General features: G+C 33.9%; 1 protein-coding gene across 3 annotated transcripts in view; it reads left to right on the forward strand.

The window, feature by feature from the left end:
* METTL15 (methyltransferase 15, mitochondrial 12S rRNA N4-cytidine) overlaps window positions 1–16,061 on the forward strand; it is a 134,882-nt gene that overhangs the window by 59,940 nt on the left and 58,881 nt on the right. The gene's annotated exons all lie outside the window — the stretch shown is intronic.

Genomic DNA, 16,061 nt, shown 5'->3' on the forward strand with positions numbered 1-16,061 from the left:
AGAATGCATGAGTTTACATACATTAACTTAATGCAGTTGTTTTCTCTGAGTGCATTTTGAAATTCAATTTAGAGCTCTCTGTTCCTCTGTCAGAATTAGTGTTTTCATTATAGAAATTTTTAAAAATATAAAATGTTGTCTTCATAAATGATGAAACCATCTTCCTTTAGAAGAAAATTTAGAATTAGTGTTATGTCCATATGCTATGTTCTTTAAAGGCCGTCAACCTCAAAAACACAACTATCTTGGAGTTAAGATAACTATCCCCAAATACTATGTAAAGGCATATTTTCAGGAATGGGGAATTGTCCTATTTTCTCATGATCCGGAGACTGAAATCAAGAAAATTGATGAGAATATCAAAGGTAAGTTTTGACTTTATGTAAACTAGAGTTTTTACTAGTTGTAGCTCTCTGACAAAGAAAAGGTCTCTTTGGTGAAAGAGCAAAAGTAAGACCATGGAAAAGCTTAATCACAGACCAAGGGTAAAAAATTGGATTACTATTTTAGAATGGTCTTTTCAACCTCTTTTAGGTCTCAAACTCTTTGCAAATCTGTAAGTGTGATTTATTTTCCCAATAAGTATGTAAAATATATATATATAAATTTTTGTTTGCAAGATCACAAAGTTTATGGAGTATCAGGTTATTTTAATCCCAGGTTATTTCCTTCTAAGAAATATATGAGGATATGGTTTGCTAACACAGTACTTTTATTTTTTAAAAATCTTTCATTGTCCTTCTTCAGTGTAACTTAGATGTACTTTCTCTAATAACATCTTGTAGTAGAGCGTTCATGTTTGTGGAATATCTTGGGAGTTCACTTGATTATGACCTGAACATTCATAGGCTGAGTGTAGCTCTCCATTGTATTCCCTATTGTAGATAAACTGAATTTTCTTAGGTTTTCTTGTTTCTAAAGGCAGTGATCCCTAGTCCAGTCAATCTAGTGTCTCTTATCCCTTCCATCATGTTTATCAGTTTTATCAGGTGTAATATTTTACCCAGCAGGAATCTTGAGGTTCTGTAGTCTCTCTTCATTTTACAGGTGTGGAAACTATTAGCTAGACAGATTAAATGGTTTACTAAAGGCCATATGTGACTTAATAGAGCTAGACCTGCCACCTAATAATTTCATTTTATTAGATTATACTACTTTGGCTCAAATCTTGTTGAGACTTTTTTTATTTCATCAACAAAATAACTCCTTTTTCAAACATAATAAATTAAAGAATAATAAAATAAATCAAGAAGAAGGAATTGATACAGATAAAAGCCAGAATCAAAGAACTGAAAACGAACAAGCAAACAAACAAACAGAAAAAGGACGCATCACCCGGTAGTGATTCTCTGAAAATAGCGAAGCCCTCTACAGCTTCATTGTTGAGGGAGAGAGGAGCAAAGGTGCAGGGTTAGAGAGAGATCAGCCGCAGGCACAGGCCGTTCGGTCACAGGCTAATTCACCTGCAGTCCTGTGGAAATGGGAAATCTAGAGGAAACGAATGATGTCCTAGCAAAATACAAATGATTCAAATTTACTCAGTGATTACAAAACTTTGAATAGGTCATTGCCGTAAAAGCAATTAGAAAGGTAACTAAGGTACATAGAAAAGTGCTCCATGACCAGATTTGTAATTGTTACCTAGCTGTTAAAAAATAGGAAAGATCATTGCCTTTTGCACTACTCCTGACCATAAATATGTAAAACTCCTTACCTTGAATCCAGCATAGTTTTAATGCCTAATCCTGCTAGAGGTAGAATAAAAGAAAAAAGAGAAAACAAAAAGAAAAAAAAGATCCAACATCACTGAAGTATATAAATGCAAAATTCAAAAGGAAATACTAGTGTATTTAATTCACACATCATTTAATTAAAAGAATTATACCTATGGCCTAATAGGGTGTATTTCAGGAATATAGACATGGGTCCATATCAGACAGTCAATCCATGAAGGATTGATAAATGTGACAGTGATCAACTAGCTATTCTTATTAAAGTTTCTAAGTTAAACGGGAATGTAAGTAAACTACTTAAATATAAAATATCCTATTAACAAAAGACAAACTATTTTTTCAAAAGATGAAATACTGTAACAATTTAAGTCAAATCAGGTTCTAAATATGGATTAACTTGTATAAATATTTTAATCAGTATTTTTGGAAGGTCTGGCTGATATAACTAAGAAACTTAAGAAAGGTTAAAATACTCATAACCATTTGACTGAATACTTAAAAACTCAAGACTTGTAAAATTAATAAGATGGCTAGATAAAAAATTTAAAATCTACTAAAGTAGTAAATACTTAGAAAGGGAAATAGGGGAAAACTATTTCATTCTCAAAAGCACCGATACCTACCCAGCCAGTGTGGCTCAGTTGGTTGAGTGGCCTCCCATGCACCAAAAGGTCTCAGGTTCAATTCCTGGTCAGGGCACATGCCCGGGTTGCTGGCTCAATTCCCAGTAAGGGTCATGTAGAAGGCAGCCGATCAATGTTTCTGTCTCATCAATCTTTCTCTCTCTCCCTCTCCCTTCTTCTCTCTGAAATCAATAATATATATATATATATATATATTTTTAAAAAGTACCTATAACTCTATGTAATATTTAGTAATAAATTTAGGCAGAAAGGTACAATTCCAAATTAAAAAACAACTGTATAATTTTACTGAAGGACAAATTAATATTTAAAAAAGTAAGTTCTCCCAAAATTCATGTATGCATTTAATGTACTTCCAGGAAGTCTCTTAATTGATTTTACCTAACTGATGTATGTTGTTGTTTTTTTTAATTTGGATGATATTATCTTAAGCATGTATGGAGCGGAGAAGGGAGTGACAAGATCTTTCAGGGGGAAAAAGATTAAGAGGGAACTTGCCTTATCAGATGTCAGATCATACTATAAAATCACTGTGATGAAATCAGTATGATATTGGCATAAGAATAGGCAAATAGATTAGTAGAGGAGAGAATCCAGGTATAGATTCCACTATATAAAATAATTTAAAAGTAGACAAGTATATTTTAATTCATTGAGAAGATAGTGCATTATTAAGTAAATGTGTTGGTACAATGCCTATCATACTTGAACAAAATAAAATGGATTCCTGTTTTAAATCAAAATAAAAAGTAATTTCCAACTTAAATGTAAGACTTTAAACCATAAAAATCCTAGAAGAATACATAGGCAGGAAAATCTCGGATATTTCTTGTAGCAATATTTTTTCGATATGTCTCCTCACAAGAGAAACAAAAGAAAAAGTAAACAAATGGGACTACATCAAACTAAAAGTTTTTGCACAGGAAAGGAAACCATCAACAAAATGAAGACAGTCTACTAAATGGGACAAGGTAGTGGCTGATGATATATCTGATAAGGGGTTAATATCCACAATTTATAAAGAACTCATACAACTCAACACCAAAAAAAACAAAACAAAAAACCCCAAAATCAAAACAAAACAAAACAGAAAACTAATTAAAAATTGGGCAGGGGCCCTGAAAAACACTTCTCCAAAGAGGATATACAGATGGTCAATAAACATGAAAAGGAGAGGAAAGTCACTAATCATCAGAGAAATGCAAATTAAAACCACAATGAGGTATCACCTCACACCTGTCAGAATGGCTATTATCAATTTATCAACAAACAGGAAGTGTTGGCGAGGGTGTGGAGAAAAGGGAGCTCTCATGCACTGTTGGTGGGAATGCAAATTGGTACAGTTACTATGGAAAACAGTATGGAGGTTCCTCAAAAATTTAAAAATAGAACTGCCTTATGACCCAGCAATTCCACTTCTGGGTGTATAATGGAAGAAACACAGTACACTAACTCAAAAAGATATATGCACCTCTATGTTAAGTGTAGCATTATTTACAATAACTAAATGCCCATCAGTAGGCGAGTGGATGAAAAAGCTGTAATATATATACAATTGAATATTACTCACTGATAAAAAAGAATGAAATCTTACCGTTTGCAACATGGAGGGCCTAGCGGGTGTTAACTGAAATATTTCAGGGAAAGGTCAGAAATTCTTCCTGCATGTGCTGTTTCCAAATTCCTTCAGTTTAATATATTTAATATGCCAAAGTGCAATATTTTGAGGAAGTGTGTCCTGAACCCCATTGATACTATATAAGAAGGATTCTTTCGAAATTGGTAAGACAACAAAATTCAATTTGAAAAATGGACAAAAGATATAGAATGGTCATTCAAAGAAGATGAGGTATAAAAGATTCTTCACATCAGTAGCAATGATGAGGGAAATGAAATAAAAAATAATGGTATAAATATACTTCTCTGACTGGAAGGACATAATTTCGAAAGTGAGGATATGGGGAAAGGGTGCTTATCCATTTTTCATGGACATTTTAAAATTAAAAAAATACATAACCTGCTTAGAATCTATTCCATCTAAATAAAAGTATCAATATTACAGACTTTGTATATGCACTGTTTGTGTATATAATCATGGAGAAGTTAAGAAAGAAGGAATTGCTGGTGGGTGAAGCGTGAAGAGGAAAACAATGGTTAAAAAAATCAACTCAGATATTGTATGATCAAATCTTTGATATGTATGTAGAAAATGCCAAGCAATGCTATATATTATTGATGAATACCTATATCTGTAGTTATGATATAAAACTATGCATGAGAAAGAAAAACACAAATTTGGGACAGGGATAATTTCTGGGGATAATGGATGGATAGGTGGTCTGTTGGTTGGAAGGATGGTAGATTAGATATAGATAGATTGACTGTCTTCTTAAAGATACACATGTAATTACAACTTGTAGTAAAGTTCACAATGAAGGAAATATTGTGTCATTTCAGTGTGAACAACTTTTGAGGAAATATAGTAATTTCTTTCTTTCTTTCCTTTATTTTGCTGTTGTCAAAGAGGAACTTATTCTTCTCCTGGAAAACCTTATGTTCTTTACTCTGTCAAAACTAAGTCAAAAATAGAAACTAACATTTTCACAGAAAACTAAGCAATTCATAGGAAGGCTGAATTTTAGGCTAACCCATTTTAGCTCTTTCAGAAAAGATGACATGTCAGATCACCTGTTGTTTAAAAACTGAAACTTTTCCCCACTGCCTCTGAAGACTGTACAAGAGGACACACGTTTAAATTGGAGCAGTGGGGTGTTGTCTGACTTTTACCACTGTGGAAGACAGATGTTAGAAGACAATTTTAAGACAACAGTTTTTCCCTGAAATTGAGAAATATGTGCTCCATAGACTGAGTTTAGAGACTATAGCCACCTATAAAGAAAAAAAAAGTCATAATTGGCTCCATCATTTGGCTAATTTTAAGCAGATTATAAAAATGTGATGAGCTATTATTTTCAGTAGTTTATAAAAGTAGATGTGCTCATTGGGGTAAATTTATAATATATAGAAAAATATAAAGAAAAAAATTGAACACATAATTCCATCACTTTAATCAGTAGTAATGATTTTGTGTATTTCATTCTGTCTTCTTAATTGTTAATATTTTATTATATTGTATGTATTATTTCTTGTTTCAACTTTCTCGGCTAGTTTTGCTTTTTATATTTCTAAAATGTTAGAACATATTGGACCAGCTCTAAGAAACCATTTTGATCAATTGTATTAAACACATAATTAATTTAGAAAGAAATGACATCTTTATTCTGCATCCCAATCCAGAAGCATGTATGTCTTTTCATTTATTACAGTGTTGTGTGTTTTTTATCAATATTTTTTAATTGAAATGATAAAATACAGAAAAGTTCTGAGAAAAAAATTAAAATAATTCATTATCACACCACCAATATTAACAGTTTGGTATATATTTTATTCTAATCATTTTAGTTATATATGTGTATGCATTCATATATGCAAACATATATATTTTTCAAAAGTTAATTCTACATATACATTATCAGCACATTCATATTAAATTACATTAAAGAATAATTTTATTGGTTGTAGAGTATTTCCATTATGTAATTACAAACCTATTAGAATTCTAATTCTAATACAGTTTTATCTGTGTTCATATTACTCTGTTTTAAATTTTTCTATGCTGTATTATTTTAGATGTACTTCCTGTAAACAACAAATTCCAGATGTACCTTGGATAAACAAGTCTGAGTGTTTTCTGTAAATCTGGATATGCTTGCTCTGTCTATGTCACCTTGTTTCGTATTTTCTATTTTAGTGTTTTATTGAAATTTTCTTTGGCTTTAAAAAATGTTGTCTATTACACATGTATCTCTATTTGGTTTTCCCTTTTCTCTAACACTTTTGATAATCTACCTTTTATTTTTTAATAAATACTGGCTAATGTTAGCATTTTTAAAGATGAAAGTATTTAAACATTTATTGTTAAGTATGTAGAATAAAATAGTATTTTTCATTAATCACCGCATGTAAGGTAAGAGATTAACACTCATTTTTATTTACCTTTTTTTTCATCCCACTTCTTGGCTTTTAGAATATTTTTGATTTTATAAATTAATATCTGCTATTATAATTTTTAGTTAACAGTTGCATTGTTTGGCAGTTATATCTAATATAATTACTTATACTTAAATCCATGTAATGAATTTCAATGCACCCTACTAGCCTTTTTATAATACTGTAAGTCCCATTTTGAGTTTTTTATGTGGGCTCATGTTTCAGTAGATTGATTACATCTTTAATAAGTTTTGGTATAAATATACCAAAGGGAAATATGTCTGCCTTTGTCTACCTGAAACTGTGTTTCTCGTGCGTTCCTACATGCGCACCAACTTGAGTCTTACCTTTGGTAAAATATATATTTTTCCAGTATCCCGCCACATCCTTGAGGAGCATTTTTAGTTATTGAAACTATTTGAATTTCCATTGTTTTGTTTGTTTTCAGGGAAGATTAAATAGGTATCAGTAGCTGGCCTCCATCTTTTGTATTAAAATTTGTTCTGTGGTCATTACATTGGAGAGAGACAAGCATATTTACCTCTATGGTATATCTCTTTAAAATTACCCATATGATCTATTCTAAGTTGTGTAGTCTCTTCTCTAGCACCTGAAGGTTACCATTTAACTTCTCTTCCTTTTAAGCCACCATTTTTAAATTTTTGGTGAAATTCATGCAGAAAACCAGGGCAAAGGCAAGCCTAGATCTCATGGCTTCAGGCTTGCTGCTTGTGTTCTTCCTAACACACTACAATATTAGAGTAGAAGCAATTTAGTTACATTCCCTAACTGAGCCAGGACTTAAACCCAGGCATTTTATCTCCAGGGCCAGTGTAAAAATCACGTATAGGAATACACTATCTTAAACAGCCCTATCTACGTAAAACTTAGGCTGCCAGGATAAGATATGAGACACAGCTGTTACTAATCTTACCATAGGATGTCAGTTCTGCTATGCACCGTCAAAGTGAAAGAATTTTTATAAATATAAACAAGCATGAAAAAAGGCAACTTGGAAAAACTAACCAGACCATTTTGAACTGTTGATGATGGTCTATCACCTTTTCACTATTTTTGGTAACACAAATATAACTAAAACGGGATGTTGTATTTTTGCTTCAACATACTATTATATATAACCTTTGCCCAAGGGATATCAGTTTTGCAAGATAAAAGTATTTCAGGAGGTAAAAGTACTCTCTGGTTTATTAAACATTTAGTTCCAAGGCATGAGAAAACATTCATTGACCTAAGTAGTTTTCAGGCAGTCTCACAGGTCTAGAGGTTCCAAGGGGATTAGGACATACAGTCCATGCCTTCATAGAGCTTGTGATGTAAGCGGAAAGTGGAGAGGAATCAGATAATTTCAGTTAATTATTTAATTGCGATTGTGATTATGGCTAAGAATGAGCACAATATGTCTTAAAAGCAGTATGAGTACAGTATGTTCCAATCTAGTCTAGAACAACTGGAACAACTACCCGAGTATGTGAATTCAAACCAGGGCCTGAAGTACTGCTGACTGTTAGGTAGGTGAAGAGGAGGAGCCGACGGAGCATGAGGGAGAGCTCTGTAGCAGTGGGGACCGAGATCTTCAGCAGGAAGGAGATGTCGTACTGAAGACCCGCACAGTGAGCAGTGCGAGGGGATGGGAGAGAAGAGGAACGGCGAAGGGGCAAGCTAGGGCAGGCGGGTAGGACCTTGCTCAGGATTTTGGATTTCATCTTAAGGAGAGTGAGAAGGCACCAAACTGTTGGAAATAGGAAACTGACATGATCTTTTACATTTCTAACAAATTAGGAAGCTAAAATTGGAAAGGATTCGGTTAGATCAGTAGAAGGCTAGAAATTGCCACCCTATGTGAAAGCTCGTGGCGGTTAGACCTCGAAGATTTTTCTTTCCCGATCATCATATTAGAAGTTATACTTTGCTTTAATTGTCCCTGGCTTCCAATTTTAATGAGATTCAAAAAGAATAAAATAGTTCATTTCAAGGTAAAAGTATGTTGCGTGTTTACAGGTAAAATTGAAATTAATATTGTGACATTAAAGAATTTAAAATTGAGACCCTTCAAGAATTTCCACTTTTCTGACGTGGCCAATATAGGGAAGGAGACAAGGAGTCAGTAAATAAATCCAATCCTGCCATGATCCCAAGTCCTTTTGCCTCCAGAGTGACTTTTTCACTGTTGTGATTTCTCCATCAGTTCTTGGCTGCAATCCAAAATGATATATTTTTTTTGAATGTCAGAAACCAAACAGAAGAGCTTTCCTATGTGTCTCCTGTTCTTTGGCTCTCTCCTTTAAATTTATATTCTGCTTTCCGGAAGCTACGTTTTCCTCATCAAAGAAGGTTGAAAGTTTTCCAAGGTTTAATTTTTAGCCCCTTCTTGTTCTGAAACCTGAAAATTCTGGGAGGCTGACTCCTGAGTTTTGTTCATTATCTATGGATTCAAGTTCTTATTAATTATCTCGTTACTGACGTGAGGAGACAGAGTCCTCTAGTGATTATTTAAAATAAACTTCGGTTTTTATTTTCTGACAATACAAGTTTAACTATAGACCTATATAATTAACACCTCTACACCTATTCCCAAGTGGTGTTATAGATTTATTTCTTAAAAGTTTAAAAAAACTGATTCATGGAAGTCAACATGTATATTTGGAATTCAAATGATATCTCATGATAACTATGAGAAAATGAATTTCCTCTTCATGAACTTAAGAGAATCCATGTTTATTGCCTACAACGTCTGAACATATCCACATAGTACTAGGATAGCAGCTTATTCAGCACAAGAATGACCATTCCTAGAAAGATTTCCTTTTATTTTATCTTAGGTAAACAATGTATATTTAGAGACATATTTTATTATATAAGAGAAAATTTTAGTAAAACCCTTTATGTTTGGGCTTCTGAGTTATTAAAAGAATGAAAACAATAGTTGTATTTTCTCTAACATCATAAACTAAGTCAAAGTAAGTGCTATAATTACATGTATAATCCTCCTGTTCTCTACACCCTCACTTTTGTCGGATATTTAAAGTAAAACTGAGATAAACAGCTGCTGTATTGGATTATCTACTTTAGTGTTTTATTCTGGTTTCCTGAGAGAATACAAGCTAAATTTAATGCACAATTCAGCATTTGTTTTACTGCCTGTTGTGTATAGGGAATTAGGTTTGGCATGGGGAGTGCTCAGAAGCTCAAGGTAAGGTCTCTGTACCACAACAGAGAGCTCATTATCTAATACATAGACAAGTAAACCACTAAGGACACCAGGTAGGTAAATCTCCTGGAAGGGAAAATACTGAATGTATTCTAAACCCCAAATAAATTATTTTTGGAACATTTATTTGTATTTTCCCTGTTAGTGTTGTTCATTAGTCATTTAATTCAATTCAAGGAGCTCTATTTTGTTGCAGATATTAAACCACAATTTTGGAATATAGCTGGATAAAAAGAGCACTATAATTCCTTCCTACTTCATGAGGAAAGACATGTATTAAGCAGGTATTTACAATAGACAATATGAGTGTCAGGACCCAAAAGCATTGGATATTATGGAAATAAGTTTTTATAGCATGGAGGAGCTAACTGTATGTTATTTAAATAAAAATACCATTGCTATAAATATTTATGGAAAGGAAGAGTACTCGTTACATAGGACACTTTATGGACATTTCATAGGACAAGTGAAATATAATAACAGGATATAACTGATCATGTTAAGTAAGCTGTTCAAGTAATGCTTCTTACAGCAAGCTTTATGCCATGATAAAATTCTTACACTTTTTCATTGATGAAGCATGGATTTCCAGATAAAGTGAAATTTTCAGCTTACCACAGGAGACTGTTGAGGGTTTCACCCCTGTCTTTTTCTCTAGATTCATTCCCTGTGACTCCACACCAGCCTCCTCGTACCCCCGATTAAATACTAAACTACTTTTACATGATCGCATCATGTAGTGTCATGCCACTCAGTGCCTCCATGTTGTTAAGTTACCTGGAATGTTACTCACCCCTATACCTTCCAGGATTCCCAGTCTGATTTAATATCCCTTCTGTGCTCCCTTGTGCACCCTGCCCAACCTTATCCAAGCTCCTAACACACCATTCTGTTGCTTTATTTCCATATAGTATATGCTCCTTAAAGTATGACTGTGTCTTACCTAACTTTATATGCTCAAAATTCTACAGTAGAAACTTGATTAATGTCATATGAATAGATAGATAAATGAATGGATGATGACCTTCCATTTTCTGCATCAAATATATAGAAGGAGAAGAAATGAGATGTAATTTGCTAAGTTTACTTTGCTTTTCATTTCACAATGTAAGTAAACCCTTCAAAATCTCTAAACCACAGTTTGAAATAATGTCATTTGTCTAGATCTGAGTTCTAAAGAGAATTAAAGGACTAACTTCAGATTTAACTCCTCACTAAATATTTATTTTAAAGAAATTAGGAGACAAACTCTGATTAGAAAATACTATGCCTTCCAATAAGCACTACATCCTAATAACTAGCTTTTACTATAGAGAGACCAGTTAGCACTTGTTTCCCCTTGAGGTCCTGCACATCGAGGGAACCTATATGGGAATATACTATTCTCATTACAAAAAGGTATATAGATACCATATATTATAAGAAACTACATTCCATTCTCCAATAATGCTCCTCTGTTTTCTTTCACTGAAACTGAAAAGTGCATGTTTAGCATATCAGCTCCTACAGGTAAAATGAATAATTTCTTTTAAAGAAAAAAATGTCAATTCTGTATTACATTAAATTATCATGTAATAATGAAAGATATCAGGATACATAGCATAATTTAGAAAGTACTTTTTATATTAGCATCTTGTTTTGTATCTTGAAGAATTGTTTTTCATATCAGCAAGTGTATTAAAAGGAAACATTGTGTGCACTGTGTAGGCTTAGCGTAGGGTTTTCTGCACTAAAACTTCGCAATGATGTTGGTTAATTGCTAGATTTCAGGCACCTTTCTAACCTTCTTTTTAGTGGGTGTGAAAGGGTTTATTTGTAAGAGAGATTGCTACTGACAGAATTTTATCTTTTTCTCCTGGAATCTCAACAGCAATTCCCATGTTAGAGGCATCCCCAGAAAGCTCGTCAAAGGACTTCCACCCACACTCTGAATATCTAACAGGGCTTGACCCATTTTTCCCTTATTAAGGTAGCAGCATATGCATCATGAGGAAAAATAGAACAAGAGCTGGCCTAAGCTCGGAATCCAGAAGTTATCTACCTGTATGCAGGGAGCTGAAGTGGGGACCAAAATTAATCTTTAGTTTTTATCCTACCCCTAATAATAATCTAAATTTCTCACATAAGGGAAATCATATCTGATATTGTAAATATAATTTTATCTTGAGTGGCGTAAATTTTATATTTGTGTCATCAAATGTAGTGAATGTAAATACCAAAAACGGAGCATATTATAAATCAAGAATACTTCTTTGTACCTCATTTTGAGGACATAAGGTATTGTTTTTTATAAACCACTTTGTTGAGGATGATTGACATACAAAGAGCTATACATATTTAATGTATAAAACTTGGCGAATTTGGAGATGACTATGCATCCATGAACCATCACCACAGTCTATGCCATATATAGTACCTCCAAAAGCTTACTCCTACCCTCTTTATTTATTATTTTTGTGTGTGTGGTAAGAACACAATGTAAAGTCTGTCCTCTTAGCAAATTTTAAAGTATACAGTATTGTTAGCTGTAGGCTCCATGTTGTACAGGGAATCTCTAGGACTTACTCATCTTGTGTAACTGAAACTTTGTACCCTTTGAATAATACCCCTCACCCCCTAGCACCTGGCAACCACCATTCTGTTTTCTGCTTCTGTGTTTGACTATTTTAGATTAGGACAAAAAGTAATTGCCTTACATTAAATAATATAGATAGTAATAATTAGATGAAGACTAAAACTTTGAGCCTGGCTGGGCGTGGCTCAGCGGTTGAGCGTCGACCTAGGATCCAGGCGATCGGGGTTGGATTCCCGGTCAGGGCACATGCCCAGGTTGTGGGTTCGATCCCCGGTCGGGGGCGTGTAGGAGGCGGCCGATCAATGACTCTGTCATCACTGATGTTTCTATCTCTCTCTCCCTCTCCCTTCCTCTCTCTGAAATCAATAAAGATATATTTAAAAAAAAAAAAAGATCAGTTCCTCAGTCATATGAGTCACATCGTAAGTGCTCAGTGAGCTGTCACATGTGGCTTGTGGCTACCATATTGGACAGATCAGTATTTCTGAAGAAATCTTGGCATTTAAATTGAGATGTTCTATAAATGTGCTGGATTTCAAAGTATAGAAAAAGAGAATATAAAAGATCTCATTATTGATTTTTATATTTATTAAGAGGTCCATGGTGGACATATTTATCCATATAACTTTATACATGCCTGTAATTTCTCAGGAGAGAAAACTATTGAAAATGTAATATGTGAATTAAAAATACATATTTGAATTGTGGTAAATATTGCCACAATTGTGTAATTTCTAATACAGTTTTTAATTTTGTTCTGTGACTGGCTTTCTTAATTTCATAGGACATTAAATTTGTTCAAGAAAAGGAACTTTTCAAAAAAAAAAGTGTTTATTTATGTACCCCTTTCACTGTTTTATGAAGTGAATTGGCTCATACTTTTATGCTATAAACATCAGTGTTAGTATCTTTTATAATTTGACCCACAAATCAAGGCTTATGTAAGGCAGAACCTGAGAACATTTTCAGATTGATTGGTAATTGGAGCAGAGCTTCCTGGGGGGAAAGAAAATACTTTGCTATAAATCCAGAACCAAAAACTTATTCTTTCCTTATTGTGTTGCTGACGTCTTTGTCCCATAATCAACTTTTAGAGGTACAGCAAGGTGGCTTAAAGGTAAAGTGAGTTAACAGTTAATAAGGCTTTTGCGTCACTTTTTATTTTTACATCATTTACTAACAAGTCATCCAAGGGGTTGAAAGCAACCAGAAAAATAATCAAAGGAAAGCTGTTAAGCAGCTTATTTTAACCAAAAATGGCTAGTTAAAATAAATTAAAATAGGGTAATTATAATATTAATTTCAAAATTTTTAAACTTATTCAGAATAGTATTTTTGAGTTTGACAATAGCTTCTATCACATTCTTGGTAATTTATATTTAGTTGAAGATAGCAATGAGTATTTGAAAGAGAACACTATTGGTTTATTTTATAGATCTCATCAGTGTACTCACTGGTTTAAAAACCTTCAGTGGTTTCTCACCTTTTAAGGATGAAGTTCACAGTCCTTTTGTTAGAGGTTGAAAGCCTTTTATGCAATGGTCCCTGTCTACCACCCCGCCCCTGTCGCCTATCCTTTGATTCCAATCTGCAGTCCCTTCTGTGCATTGAGTCTACACCACCTTCCCTGCTCCTTCACCTAGCATACTCCTACTGCTCTAGCAAGCTTTTCTTGCCTTCCCAAGTCCCGGGCAGGGATCTTCTCTGTGTTCCTTAACATCTACGCCTTATCTCTATCAGAGAATTTATTGTATCATAGAGCCCTTACCTGTTTCTCTTCTACTACATGTGAATATCTTGACATAAGATTTTTAAAAAAATCTTCTTTGTTTAAAACAGTGGTGTAAAAGGATCTAATAGATGTGTGACAGTGAATAAATTGGGGATAAGACATTTCACTTTGGAATGGAATAACTGCACATGGTTTTAAATTCAAAGCATGATACTTTTTACCCAGAGAAACTAGCTAACATTATATAACTTTCTTTCTTTTTTTTTTTTTTTTTTTAAATATCTTTATTGATTTCAGAGAGAGGAAAGGGGAGGGAGAGACAGATAGAAACATCAATGATGAGAGAGTCATTGATCGAACCTGCAACCCGGGCATGTGCCCTGACCGGGAATCGAACCCCGATCGCCTGGATCCTAGGTTGATGCTCAACGGCTGAGCCATGCCCGGCCGGGCATATATAACTTTCTAATTAAGGTTTATTTTTTTCTATCGTAAAAAGTACTATAAGCTCTATAGAAAACATTTGAAGTAAAAAAGTATAAAAAAATTCACTCACAGTCACCGTAATATAAAGTCTATAGGTTTGTGGATATTCTTTCCTGCCAGTAGTTGTTTGTTTTTTTGTTTGTTGGATGTTAAGATCTCTGATTATAATTGTGAATTTGTCTTTTTCTTTTTTCAGTTCTATCAGTTTTTGCTTCATGTATTTTGAAAGTCTGTTATTAGGTGAATAAAAATTAGAATTGCTATTTCTACCTCGTGTCATTAGGTACTTAGCTAAAAATTGAAATACCCCTCTGGTACTTCACCTAATGCTATATTATAACATGTAAATATATCATTTTCCAAAGTAGGTTTTATTTTTCGGTAAGGGGAGAATTTATGCTTCTTAAACCTTGGTGTTGTTGCCTTTCGTTTTGTGAGGGGTTCAGTAGGTGTTCATGAACGGGCAGGTCATTTCTTTACATCATTAAACAGGTAATGCTCATCCGTTATGCACGTTATTATGTTGTATAATTTAGCTTCCTTGCCCTATTAAACAAATGATGCTATTATGTGATGTTTTGCTAATTTGGTAGTACACTAAGGAGACATTTTATAACTTGTTTTCTTTAAAAAATGATGTTTCTCATACATAATTTGCTGCTGGCACATCATTTGCTTCTTGTGCGTAAATGTCGGGGCACAGGAGCCTAACTGTGACTCTGGGCAGTATGCATGGCTGATTCAGCAAAATTAATTATGGATTCAAAGGCCAAAGCAACCTTCTCTTAGTTGGTTCCTTGTCTAGGAAATCACCTTCAATTCTATTTCTCACCTGCCAGAAAAAGCACCGTCTCTCTTGTTATCAGTGACCTTTGACTTGCCAGTAGCATTCAAAACATTGTTATTTCTGCATCACTAATAAAATATATCAGGTCAACCACCTTGTCAACTTTAGCTCTTCACTTTCCTATTCCACTTGCATTGTTTGTGGTTGGGGTATAAGAGAGGAGTTTCAGGGATTTCTGCAGATATTTTGGGGAAAGGGTGATTCTTGAGTGAAAACTAGCAGATCTGGAATTTTCTTTCATCCTTTTGAATAAAGCCTTCCCTCAGACACATCTGAAGTATATCTTGTTCTCAAATGCTCTGCGACTTTCTAACCTTCCATTGGCTTCTCGGGAGAGTGGCTCTACTAACGAGAGAAATATTTGAAGCAAATTCAAAGAGATGGCAAAATTACTCCCTTTACTTCTCTTGCTATGTTCCCACCACACTGGATTTACTATTCTCTACCAAAGGGGTGGGGAAAAAAAGGTCATTCTTTGGCCCAGCCCACTGTTGCTAAATTAGAAACTTCATGTTTTGGTCAGAATTTTGCTTTGTTCTTCATATATAACCTTCAACAGTAAATTTTATAACTAATAAGACTTCTAGTTTTACGGAGAACAAGCCTTTTAACTAACTCCAGAGTCATAAATGTCTCTCTCAAGAAATTGTTTATCAGTTTTATTCTTACTAGGTCATCATTTTTTTTTGTATGAATGAGTCATTACTCCAGGGCTCTGAGATTTCCCATGCTGTCTAGAAGTAATATAATGGTATAATGGACTTT

Source organism: Miniopterus natalensis, chromosome 11 (assembly GCF_054644295.1).
Source record: "Miniopterus natalensis isolate mMinNat1 chromosome 11, mMinNat1.hap1, whole genome shotgun sequence".
NCBI lineage: Eukaryota > Metazoa > Chordata > Mammalia > Chiroptera > Miniopteridae > Miniopterus > Miniopterus natalensis.